Here is a 13,317-nt window from a genome sequence, read left to right as displayed (position 1 = left end):
CCACTGCCATCTGGGTGGCGTGTCGGTGTCAGTCATCCTCAGTATCCAACAATTATGTCCTCCATTCAGTTTCTGTCTGCTTTTCTGTCATGGTTTTAACTGCCTGTGACATATGTTTTGATTTTCTGTATCTATATCTTCCTCCTTTCTTCTTTCTTTGACTTCATAAAGTCTTGTCTTGGTTCTATAAAAAAAAGTATTTTGGAAATCCAGAGAAATAACTGCTGCAAGACCATTTGCCTTTTTTTACTGAATGACCACATCTTATATGTACCTCATCAAAATCAAACCAAACAGTTGAATACAGGGATGATAACATGACAGGATTACACTATGGAGATGAGAGGACCAGACACACCCTGATGATCTGTCATCTAATATAAACAGCTATTCACCCGATTGTCATCAAAATTGGAGCGTGTATTGCTGATTCCTGGAGGAAATGCAGCATCAAATGAGCAGCTCTTATTTTTGACCACCAGAAGTTGTTTCTTTCTGTTGGCCCCATTATGATGGGATAAACCACTCTGTCAATTAGATATGAAGGGTGGAGGAGTAGTAAAAAGACTAGAGCACATAACAGTTCATTAACACAGTTATACATGTAAAGTCAGGATTGCTGCGTGGTTGCTTTTAGCTCAGATCACAGTGTTTCTGCATTAAATATTGAATATTTGCCTGGATAAAGAGGACTTGTATAATGGAACTGAATAGAATAGAGTTGAACAGAATAGAAAGCAGCAGGACAGTGGTGCAATGGTTAGCACTGTTGCCTCACAGCAAGAAGGTTCTGGGTTCGAGTCCCTGCTCGGGCATGGGATCTTCAAGTTTGCATGTTCTCCCTGTGCTTGTGTGGGTTCTCTCTGGGTACTCCGGCTTCCTCCCACAGTCCAAAGACATGCAAGAGGGGACTAGGCTAACTGATACTCTAAATTGACTGTGAGTGTGAATGGTTGTCTGTCTCTACACTGAAAAAATGACGCTGGCCAACTCACGGATTTAAGTGAACATATTGGGTGTGTTTAACACAATTGCCTCATGTTTTAAAATGAAATGTAACTATATCGTGTAGAACCTACATAATATGCACAAATGGTACATTAACCTGTTCAGATCATATTGGGATGAAGTGAGTCAATAAAGTAGCGATGTGAATTATCGTGATACCGCGCGTGATTTTGTCTGGCGCGCTTTGCATTGTTGGTAGAAGACGGTAACCGTCACGTCCTTGGTCCCCGCGCTAAGACACGCCACGGCAGTATTCGGTCGGTAAGTCTGTTTTTTCTAATTAAATATAGTCGAAATCCCAGCCGGATGTAGTTCAATGTATTTAGAGTCACTACATAACGTTAACGTTAATACGTGCCATCAGTTTATTTGCTCGCGCCATTTTTATCACCGTGTTTAATTTGATTTTTCTTTTTCTTTTTTTTTGGGGGGGGGGGGAGCGGGAGCCGTTCATGTTACATTCAACTTAACTTTGCGGTGCTCCTTAGTCTAATGTTTGAATGTTTTCGCTAACTGACTGTTAAGTTTTGTGTTAACTGCACCGTGACCGTAGAGTTAATGAGATATGGCCATCGAGCAGCCTCTGTAAGTTAGCCACCCGCCACCCTAACCCCCCTATTAATTGGTGGGCGCCTCTTCTGTCTGAAGCGGAGGTAATATTCACGTAGCGATGGCCTGCCATGTGCTTAATGGAAACTGTTTTTGGGGGGATATAAGTTGCTAGCTCTGCTCAGTCAGCCCATAGAACATGCTTACTCCCCTTTCTTATCAGAGAAGGTAATAATTACGTTAATTTTTTTGACATTTTACAATGGTCTCTGCTATGTTGTGTACCTTAATAAAATTGCTGGTGAGTGTATATCTAATGTGTGTATAATGAATGTATGTGAATGAATATATGTATTAATGAAGTTTTGTAATGCCTATATTAATTTTTCCTTCTTTGCTGCAGAGTGACAAACGAATGTCCCCAAATCACCTGGAGTCAGCTGATGCATTGTGGGCTCATTTTTGTGGTGAGACAAGGATATTTGCTTTATAGTTACAATAATATTACATTACGGAGCTTTATAAATCACTCAGCTCATGCATACACACATTAATACATCTGTGCATGTCTTTTTATCTTAGTAAGATATTTTGCCCCAATCATGTATGGAAACAGTTCTGAACACATTGAAAAGTTTTCAATGCAGTAAACTCCATCACACTAGCACTGTCATTAATTTTAAGTATAGCTATAATTTATTTAACTTTTTTGCAGTCAGTTGATGTGAACCCGACACTTAAGCAGTTTCTGCGCTACGGAGGCTTGGCTTCAGAGAGAAGTCTGAGGAGAACAACTTGGACTTTTGTCTGCATTTTTTTTTTTTTTTTAAGTGGGCTAGTTGAATCATTTTTCTCGGATCTCCAAATGTAACTTTAATCTGTCTTTGTTTCCACCTTTACAGTGAATGGTGCTAGAAGTGTTCCAGTGACAGAGTGAATGTGGCAATGCAAGACCTTCCCTTCAGTTTTTCCAAGTAGGTCCTATATTCTGCAGCACTATCGAGTCAGGCATAGACATTATGGGAATAACAATCGTATTCCGTGTATGCATGAAAGATGCCCATGTACTTTTAGAACGTGGAATGCATTGTTAATTCATTTGAATAGATGTCATGTTATTAAAACTAGTCGCCATCAGTCAGAGCAATAGTGATGGGTCGGTCGCGAACGAGATGGCTCAAAGAGCCGGCTCTTTGAAGTGAACGACGGGAGCCGGCTCCTTATTGGGAGCCGTTTTTTTTTTTCTCCACTCTCTCTCTCTCTCTCACACACACACACACACACTTTTTTTCTCTTTACGCAGCACGTGATTGGTCAATATATGTATGTGTCTTGTGTTTGCGCTGAGCAGAGGTGAGATCCTACATTGATGAACCCCTTTGCCAGAGAAGTGCAGACCCACTGAGCTGGTGGAAAACCAAGGCATCCATTTATCCACGTCTTACTCAGGTGATGACACAAAGACTGTGCATTGTGGCAACATCAGTCCCCTCAGAGAGAACCTTCTCCAAAACAGGACAGATAATTACAGACAGACGAAACCGGATCAGCCTCGCAAAGCTAAGGCACTTGGTATTTCTAAATGCCAACCTTTGCCTTGACTAAGGATCTTGGTGTTCTATTGCCTGCAATCCCTCCTGGTTCTCAGGATCACTTCTTTTTTTTTTCTCAACCTCACCGTTCAGGATCAGGAAGGAGCAGATTGAGACAAAGTTTGAGAGGTCAACACAGAGACAGTCAGTGAGCAGGCGCACACATGCATGCACACACAGAGACACACACACACTCACACACAGAGGAAGTGAGTCTTCTACTGTGACTGTTTAGATTTCTAAACTCCTTATAATTATGCCAAATAGAAAAAGGAGGAGGGCTTTGGTTCTTGAGCTAAAACACAAGAAAAAAAAAACAAAACAGGTTGCCGAACCTGCCCAGAGCCAAGGTCCCAACCAACGCTGCTCACAGCTTTAATTTCTTTTTGTTTTGCATATTTAATCTATATTTTATTGTGTTGTGCTTTGCAGTGTTTTGTGTTGTTTCACTTTAAATTTATTTAAAGGAAAAAGCTGAGAATGCAAATAGTTAAAGTTGGATTGTAAATAGTTGGTTTTTGTATTTTATTTATGTTCAATTTATATATATATTTTTTTACATTTTTACATTATGTGGAGTGTATAAAGAAAAGCATATTTATAAAGTAAACATATATATAAATAAAAAACTTTCTTTCTTTTACATGAATGAGTCATTTTGTGCATAATTTCATATTGCTGTTGATAATAAATTAATTAAAGCATCAAAACAACTTGAAGAGCCGGTTCAGAGCCGAAAGAGCCTTTCGAGCCGGCTCTCTAAAAAGAGCCGGAATTCCCATCACTACAGAGCAATGTACATTTAGTTGCCATTTGTGTCCTTTGTAAGGATCTTGTGACTGAGAGGGATTACTGGACGCATGTTAATGCACATTTGAAGAAAAATGAAGTTGTAACGTGTATGTTCTTGGATTGCAAATTTTAAACAAACATCTTATGATCTTTTAAATCTCACAAGAGCAGAAAACATAGGTATTTTTCACCAAAAGATTTTAAACCAGGAATTGTGGGATCAGCCACCCTCGCTTTCTCAGAACCTGTCTCAAATACGTGTGATGATGACATTGGTGAGGATGCTCAACCCAGTAGCAGTACTGTTGCCCTAAATGACCTCCCAGATGTAATTGAGCACAGTTTGGCAGCAGCTTTATTACAATTAGAGCATTTTTCCCATGTACCAAGCAGAGCAATCAATGATTTTTTGGCAGAACTTCACCACTTAACTGACTGTCTCTCAAAATCTCATGCTGAAGGTGTTCTATTAGACATTTTTCAGAAGCACAAGCTCCAAGTTGACAGAGCTGTCATAGATGAAATTATCTCTCTCTGCTCAGCAAATCCACTAAATAGGGCCATAGAGAAGGGTGGACCTTTGAGTTCTGCACATCAACGCAAGAAATATTACAAAGCAAAATTTAATGTTGTTGAACCTCTTGAATACATTTTAGATGTGAAGGAAAATAAAACATTCCAGTATGTTCCCATCCTACAATCTCTGCAAGTGCTGCTGAGTAGGAAAGATGTTGTACACAAGATAGTTAGTAATAATATAACACAAAGGGAGACAGAGACTGGAAAAGAAATTGTGTACAGGTCTTATAAAGATGGTCTGCAATTTAAAGAAAATAGTCTGCTGTCAGGGGAAGCCTTAAGTTTATCCATAACTTTGTATGCCGATGACTTTGAGGTCTGTAACCCTTTGGGCACCTCCCGCAAAACCCACAAACTTTGTGCTGTATATTGGGTACTGAATAACCTTCCTTCCTCTCATTCTAGTTTGTCCTCAATTTTCCTGGCCATTTTGTGTAAAACAGACAATATAAAGTCATTTGGTTATGACAAAGTTTTAGAGCCCCTAATACGTGATCTAAGGTCTTTGGAGGTTGATGGCATTTTTGTTCCACAACTGAACAAACCACTCAAGGGTACAGTGCAGACTATTCTTGCTGACAACTTAGGAGCACACGGAATAGCTGGTTTTGTGGAGAACTTTACAGGCCCCTACTTTTGTCGTTTTTGTACAGCACCAGCTGCAGATATTGAATCACATGAGGTTAGATCAGGAACTTTCAGCCTCTGATCAAAAGAAACACATGAAACCCATATCAGAGCAGCGCTGGATACTGGCAGTAGCATTTTTGGAGTTAAAAGAGCCTGTCCTTTTACTGGAGCACTGTCTCATTTTCATGTTGTCCATGGCTACCCTCCTGACATTGCTCATGATCTTTTCGAAGGCATTGTGCCTGTTGAAATAGCGCATTGCCTTACTTTACTAATATCAAAGAAGTATATCACCTTGGATGACATAAACAGTTCCATTTTGTATTTCTCATACAAGTGGACAGACAAAACCAATAAGCCCCATGTCTTGCCACAAAATCTTTCAAGCAGGAAAACCATAGGGGGCAATGCCCATGAAAATTGGAGCTTGTTAAGATTTCTCCCGTTTTAATTGGTTCCAAGATTCCTGAACATGAGCCAGTGTGGCAGGTCTTGTTGGATCTAAAACAGATAGTTGAGCTACTGGTTGCCCCAGTTCACAGTGACGAGTCTATTGCTTACCTTGAGAGCAAAATTTCAGATCATCGACAAAGGTATCAAGAGGTGTTTCCTAACAAAAAATTGCTGCCAAAACACCACTACATAGAACATTACCCCCAACTGATTCAGCTTTTGGGGCCTCTCGTGGGACTTTGGACCATCAGGTTTGAGGCAAAGCACAGTTTCTTTAAAAAAGTTATGAAACATACTAGTTGCTTTAAAAATGTGCCTCTGTCTCTGGCTGTGAAACATCAGATTATGATTGGTTATCACCTGTCATCTCCAAATATTGATAAACCAGTGCTGGATGTATCAGATGTATCCACTGTCCCATTAGATGTTTTGAAGGAAGAGCTAGCTCAAGCTTTTAAACAGAGAGAGATCCTGATGTATCGGAAATAAAATCTTGCAAAAAACGTTTGGAGCAAGGGAATAAACTACAGACCAGGTATGATAGTGGCACATGGTTCTGAGGGTGGCTTGCCTGAAGTTGCAGAAATCCATCAAATATGCATTTTGCAGCAGAGACTATTTTTTGTGTTGAAACTACTGTGTGGATGGTATTGTGAGCATTATGGAGCCTTTCAGCTGACTCCATCTCCAGCACGAGAACTTGCTCTTGTGGAAATTTCCGAACTTGTTGATGAGTATCCACTGGCTGCCTATGTAGTTGGGGGTGTACGGATGGTGACCTTGAAGAGATCAATCTGTGTGTTTTCGTAAGGTAATGTAAAAATCATTATTGTGTTGGGGGACACTACAAGAAAGTCTAAAAGAAAAAAAAAACATTGTCTTCTCTGCTGTCACATACTAATGTACATGGGAAACCCTTGCTACTAACACACTAACTGGTGTTTTTTTCTTCTTTTTTTCTGATATTTACTCAATTTCTTGTACATTTGTGACAAATTGATGTTGGCATGTCTGTTTTTTTTTCACTGTTAAGTTGTCAGATATTTAAGGTAAAAGGTGAGATTTGGTAATTAACAATTCTAATTAAACTTTTTTCTTCTTTCCAACAGATAGTTGAGACTATGACAACTCAAGCTATTCTCAGAGTTATCCTTAGTCCAGACAGTAGTCAGAGGGTCACTCTTTCTGCTGGTCTGCCTTCAACTGTGGCTGAACTAGAGACTAACATAAAGACTCAATGTAAAATAATGGATCCCTTCCGACTGCAGTTCATGGACACCCTTTTTGGTAACGAGTTTGTGAACTTAACTTCAATGGAAGAAATCCAAGACAAAGCGACTCTCAAAGTTGTATACGCATCCTGCCAACCTCAAGGCCAAGGTGTACACAGTTCCTCCTTTTCATCAACCAGTGCTCCTGATGACACCTCATCCTCTTCTGGTGACAGCACCGTGATTCTTTCATCTCCAGAGTCTACGTCATCACGGGCTTCGTGGCCAGATTTGTTCCATGTTCCCCGTTTCACATACGATGCGGAAATTAAGCTTGAGAAGGCCCACATAGCTTTCAAAGAAAAAGGGATGCTGCTTATCCCTGATCCAAAGCTGAAGTCCGATATATTGGAGGGGTTGATCCAGGAGGTAGTCAAGTACACAGTATATGTCAAAGACAGCAAATTTGACGAAGTTGCAGAGGCACTCATCCTTAAGCATCCATGTTTAGCAGAAAAAGGCTCACCCACTGGCTACGAAGGATGGAAGATGAGCCTCAAATACAAGTTGTCAAACTACCGCACACTTCTCCGGAAAGTAGGATATCCTGAAGTATGTGTTAATTCTTTGAAATTTAAACCAACTGAGAAGCGTTCCCCTGCGTTTGACGTCAAGAAACCAAAGAGGGGTGAGGTGGAATACTGCCCATCTTTTCCACTCGGAGAGAGTGCCCAGTCCTTGGAGAAGATGAGGGTCGAACTCATTTCAGATATAAAGAAGTACAACAACAGAGAGACAATTAGGGCTAAAATGGACAGAACATTTTCATTAAGAAGACAAGAAGTCATTTGTGAGGCTCCCATGATCAGCAGTGTACAAGAGAGATGGCCAGCTCTTTTTGAAGCAGTGGAGGTAATTAAAAAAATTATTGACTAGTTGTGTCATGTATAATGTGTTCATGTGTAGAAGTAATGCTCAACTTGATTAGGATGTATTTCCAAATATTTCATAGAGCCCAAATGATTACGGTAACCATTTACATATTTTTACTTTTTAAATATGTATTTAACAAGGTAAGTCAATTGATAGCAGATTCTTGTTTACAATGATGAACTGACCATGCACAGTGCATGCCATGATATGGTGAGCAGGTGTAGTTTTGATGTTACAGGTGTCTTCTAAAATCTGTGGACTGTGCCATTATTTAAAAATTTCATGTTGTTTCAGATAAACGCGGAGTTTAACACATCACAACCATGCCTCTACAATCAAGGTTTCTGTCACAGCTTGACCTTCTCTCTGAAAGTTTGCTGAGGGTGTTTGCGAAGCGATTGGGGGAGCAGGGCAAAAAGCTGAAAGACATAGCTGCAATGATGACAGTAAGAACTTTTAACTCTAAATTGTTTAACTACAGTGTTTATGTATTGCATTAGGTCAGTAGACGATGTATGTGCATCCATTGCAAAGCTGAACCCCCTTTTCCTGAGAGTACTGATTCCACTAAAAGGACCCAGTCATTTTTATCATGCATTCACTGTCCCACTGTGAGAATTTTCTTTTTTACATAATCTCTGGCAAGTCCAGTCCAGTAGGTCAGAGTTTTTGTCTTTGATCGCTTTCTTATGTGGTACTTAAAATTTGACTTTAAATATCTCTATTTTCTTTGTTATAAATTCTTAAGGATGACGTTGATGCTGGAAGGGAGTCCCTCATCAAAGGACTCTGCATCTATCTGAATGAGAATCCCGACGTTTTGGTGAAGGAGTACATGGTGAGTGTTTTGAGTAGATCATGGCTTTGCTGCATTTTGGTTTACCCTGTGATCCGAGTTGGACTGTTTACAGGATGTCCGCGGGGTCTTAAAAAGTATTAAAAGTTGATAAATAGATTATGGGAAAATTAAGGCCCTTAATAAGTATTAAAAAGTCTTAATCGCGATTTTATGACGTATTAAATTTTATTAGTTTTCAAGCTTTGACTCCTAAAAGTATACATGAATATTTATTAGCCTCCTCGCGACTATTACAAACAACGATGTGTCGATGGCGTACTCAGGGCTAGTTCACCTCAGGGCTTGGGATTTCAGTTAACCGGGTAACCAAAATTAGGGATTTGTCAGTAAACGTCATTAAACGTTAAATGTCATTAAACTTGCGTTTAGTTAAATGTATTCTTTTGACCTTTATTCCTTCTCAGTTTACCTCATTTCTGTTAAATTGCAAACTACAACTGTTAACGATCTGTTGTGTAACAACAGCTTAAAGTGGCAATGAGGTCTTAAAATTTTTTGAAAGGTTTTTAAAAAAGTTTTAAAAAGACATTGAAATTAACTTCAGGATCCCTGTATATACCCTGGTTTAGGTCCATTTGCCCTCTTTATCATTTTGGCAAAGGGATTTCATTGCATGGAGTAAAACAAATGTGTCCAAACCTTTTCTCCATAGTCTAGTGAAATAAGGAAAATTCCACCATCTTCCTACACTGCACTAACCCTCATCTGACATGGGCAGAATTGGGACTGGCATACAGCCCTGGAGTAAATTGAGGTTAATGATAAAACTAATCCAGGAACATGGAAAAAATGAGGATGAAAATTTAATCTATACATTAGTTTGTGAAGCTTGAAGGCTCCTGTTCATTTGATTTGGAAGTTACATCTATATTTTTAAAATTTATTTATTCTTTTTTTTTTCCTCTCAGATATTGACCATTAATGGCAGTATAACAGGGCATTCTTTGGCTCCTTACATGGGTTTAAATAGACTATAGCATTAGAATTGCTGCATTCGAAAGCAATAACTTTTTAAAGCTTAAAATGTTAAAATGTTTTATCTTTAACCAGGACACGACTGAGGCCACTGCACAGAGTGCCATTGAGAGAACAACAGTGGGAATTTACGTCACCAGAGAGACCCCAGGCAATGACCGACGTTGGCATCATCATCGAGGGCGTGGTGGTTCTTCAGGATCTGGATAATGTGGCCCTTGCAACAGCCTTGTTGTTTGGACTTTTCTACTCATTGAACATGAAGTATCCATCACAGCTCCTCTACACTTTCGAGGTGATTCAAAAAGTCGTAATGGAGTTGGATGCGACTCAACTCTCGAGGAAAGCCCAAAGCTTGATGACAAAACTGCTTCAGTAAGGACAGCTCACTGTTGTTGTGCACATTGTTTGGAAGTTGGAGTTGAAGGTGAACAATCAGCAAGCAATCCACAACAAATCACATCTCCTGTTAAATCTAAGAAAAAGGAAGTCAGTCGGTTTATACTTTTCCTTCAAATGTTTATTCCTTCACTGTGTGGATGAGGCCAGTTTTTTCTCTTTTCCTCTCTACAAGTTTTGATTGGCAGCATTTTTCAGTTTTGGTTTCTTGGTGTTTTACACGTGAAGAGATGAAGAACTGTACACAGTCTCAATAGTGCCATCACAGCCATGTATAACAGGATGTTTGATTAAGTTGGAGTAAAGAATTTAATACTTCTAAACAGAATACTACTTTTAGAAATACAACTTTGACATGTCTTTTGTAGGGATCGTTTTTCTTCATGTATAGGCTTACCTGTGGGACCAGAGATGTGTTTAGGTTCGATAGTCCTAGGCTAGTGTGTAATTTTATTTATGAAACTTTAACATAGTATGGAATATTTCAAGTTCAGCTGCTATTGCAATTCCTTAAACACTATTGTTTTACTTGTATAAGTGACCCTTGAATCTGAGTTCATTTATTTAATTTTTTTCCCCACATGGCATCTTTTAGAGTATTGGAGACAAAATATGATTTTTTTTATTTCACTTTTTGTATTTGGGTCTGTATATTTTAGTTACATATTTGAAAAATTTATGTGTATTAGCCATCCCCTTGTTGTACATTGCACAGCTGGAGTTAAAGGATATTTTATTAATAAAACCGTAACTGCCTTGTGGGTGAGATGGAGAACTTACGATGTGAAATGGAATGTTTCAATTATAGTAAAAACTGAGTTACTTCTAACAATACTGTTTAGAACCAAGATGTCATAGTGAGATCAGTGTTGGAATTTTTGGCACTCACTATCTTGCTGTGTATCTATGGCTCTTAAATAAAAGTTATGACATGCAACTGTTCATTCTTATTTTTGCTCGGGGTAAAATGAGTCATGTTAATGATGCAGAGAGTTCTGTTGTTACATTGAATTGTTTACAAATGCTTTACACATTTATTACAGTAGAGCAGTAATGTTAGTTGTCAATTTTGTATCTACTGTCACTGCAGTGAGATTATTTTTTAAAAGTTACTAATAGTTAGGGCGACAATCTTCAGGCAATACAATAAATTTGTTTTAAAGCCTCCATTGTAAAATGTAATTGGCACTAGAATATAATACTTAATGTAATATGAGAATAATGTGTCGTATTTAAGCAACCAAATAGTATTAAATTAAAATGGTATAAAAGTAACTGAATAGTGTTGAAATAAAGTGATAAAATTGTGTAGAATTAAAATGTTTCAAGAGCTCAAATTACTTTATCACAACATGTTTTAATCACCTTGAATCAACTCAAAACGCACAGGTTTATTGAACATGAATTCCTTGTGTTAATTTAACTTGATTGTTTAAGTTGGTTCCAAAGCAAATTATTTGTGTGCAACCACTGTCCACTATTGAATTATGTTAATCCAACATGTTATTTTTTTCAGTGTATGTGTTGGCCCTGTGATGAGCTGGTGACCTGTCCAGGGTGTACCCCAACTCTCACCTGAAGGCTGCTGGGATAGGCTCCAGCCCCCCGCGACCCTTAACAGAAATAAGCGGAAGTAAATGGATGGATGGAATAGAAAGCTTTATTGTCATTAGACTTAAAATGTTATCGGTTTCAAGTGCCACTCCATCAGAAACATAGAACATGAAAATCAGACAAGAAGGGTTGCTGGTTCGATCTTCGACCCCGGTGACCATGTCAAAGTGTCCTTGAGCAAGATACTGAACCTGTAATTGCTCCTGATGAGTAGGTTGGTGCCTTGCATGGTTGCCTCCACCATCAGTGTGTGAATGGGTAAATGAGATGACACTGTAAAGCGCTTTGAGTGCCGCTAAGGTAGAAAAGCGCTGTATAAAATTGAGTCCATTTACCATTTGAGTCCATTTACAAACATCTCATAACAAAGACACAGACAGATATAGCTTCACTGGTAAAAAATAAATGAATAAATAAATAAAATAAAATAATGGCAATTGCACTATAATAATGGAACAAACAACACAAAAAAATACACAAGCACCAAATGGAAGAACACATGTGTGCTGCCATCTTCATTATAACAAATGATGCGCTTGAGAGTTTTGTAAAGTGGTTGCAAATAACCATTTTGGGCAGTTTTACTGTTAGCCATCAGTTATGTCAAGTCTAAAGTGGACCAAACCACTTACTTTGTCAAAACAGAGCAATCACCCCACAGCGCTGACCTAAGTATTTACTTAGAATTAAGCTAGTGCAGTTGTTGGAGGGTTGTTGTTGCTCACTTTCAGCAGCACTGACAATTGAATACTCTTGCATACACACACACACACACACACACACACGTTTTGTGTGTGTGAGTGTGTACAACCTAAATGTATCCTATACTATTAGGTTTTTGCTTACATTAAAACGTGTATGACTGAAGCTGAGGAACCAGTCTGCTGTCTGGTTACATCCCTTTATTAATTCAGAGAATGAGAAGAACATTTATTCAGTTGCGATAATTCAAATTCAAAGTCTATTAGCTCAACATGTGATTGCACTGGAGAAAGCAAGAATGCTTGGAGCTGGCAATGAGCCCTCACTGGTCTGCAGTCACTGTTGAAAAAGCAGAGTCAGAGCCCATCCATCACTTTAGGGATCTCATTTCCCCCAGTGTCAAATGCAAATGAATAGTGTTTTGTAATCAGGTGGCTGTTGTTTTGCAGAGGAGCAAGAAGGATGTTACCTTATCCACCTTGGCTTTGAGTTAACAAAGCGTCACACAGTTGTGGATATTTGTAACATTTGTATACCAAAACCATGAAACAACTGTCATTTATCAGTGTTTGTTAGCCTTGTTTCTTGTCTTTTGATTTGTGAGCAAATGCTGCATTTGTTGCAGAAGTTTACAGTTGTACATCTTATTACAAGTTTACAGTTGTACATCTTATTCTCATTTGTATGCATAGTCATTTGTATGCATAGTTCCCAACATTTTGACACTATTAATCAAGAAGTGTTAAAGCTGCATAATGAAGACGGTCATTAGTAATTAATCTTATTTCTACAAAGATTCTTAATAATCTTATTTCTACAAAGATTTAAGTTCTAATTAATTTTTTGAGTTTATTGTTTCGCAAGTGAGCTCAAAACAAGACTGCCATAATGACCTGCAATGTCATACAAGTAAACTTTTCTACCCTTATTTAAATGGCCTTATTAGGATTGACCAAAAACTCACCAAACACATATGTTGCCATTGCAAGTGAGAGAAGACAATGGCAGAGAGTATTTTTAG

General features: G+C 38.5%; 1 long non-coding RNA gene across 1 annotated transcript; it reads left to right on the top strand.

Annotated features, from left to right (window-relative positions):
• The first annotated feature begins 1,274 nt into the window (after positions 1–1,274).
• Positions 1,275–6,982, top strand: LOC147247715 (uncharacterized). Its single transcript, XR_015109513.1, has 3 exons — positions 1,275–2,531; positions 2,909–3,006; positions 6,713–6,982. It is a non-coding gene; the product is annotated as an uncharacterized LOC147247715 (long non-coding RNA).
• The last annotated feature ends 6,335 nt before the right edge of the window (positions 6,983–13,317 follow it).

This window comes from Aulostomus chinensis, chromosome 16 (assembly GCF_037954235.1).
Source record: "Aulostomus chinensis isolate RoL2024-O1b breed Wild chromosome 16, RoL_Achi_v1.0, whole genome shotgun sequence".
NCBI lineage: Eukaryota > Metazoa > Chordata > Actinopteri > Syngnathiformes > Aulostomidae > Aulostomus > Aulostomus chinensis.
Note: the sequence above shows the minus strand (reverse complement) of the source record. Positions and strands in the feature narration are given on the sequence as shown.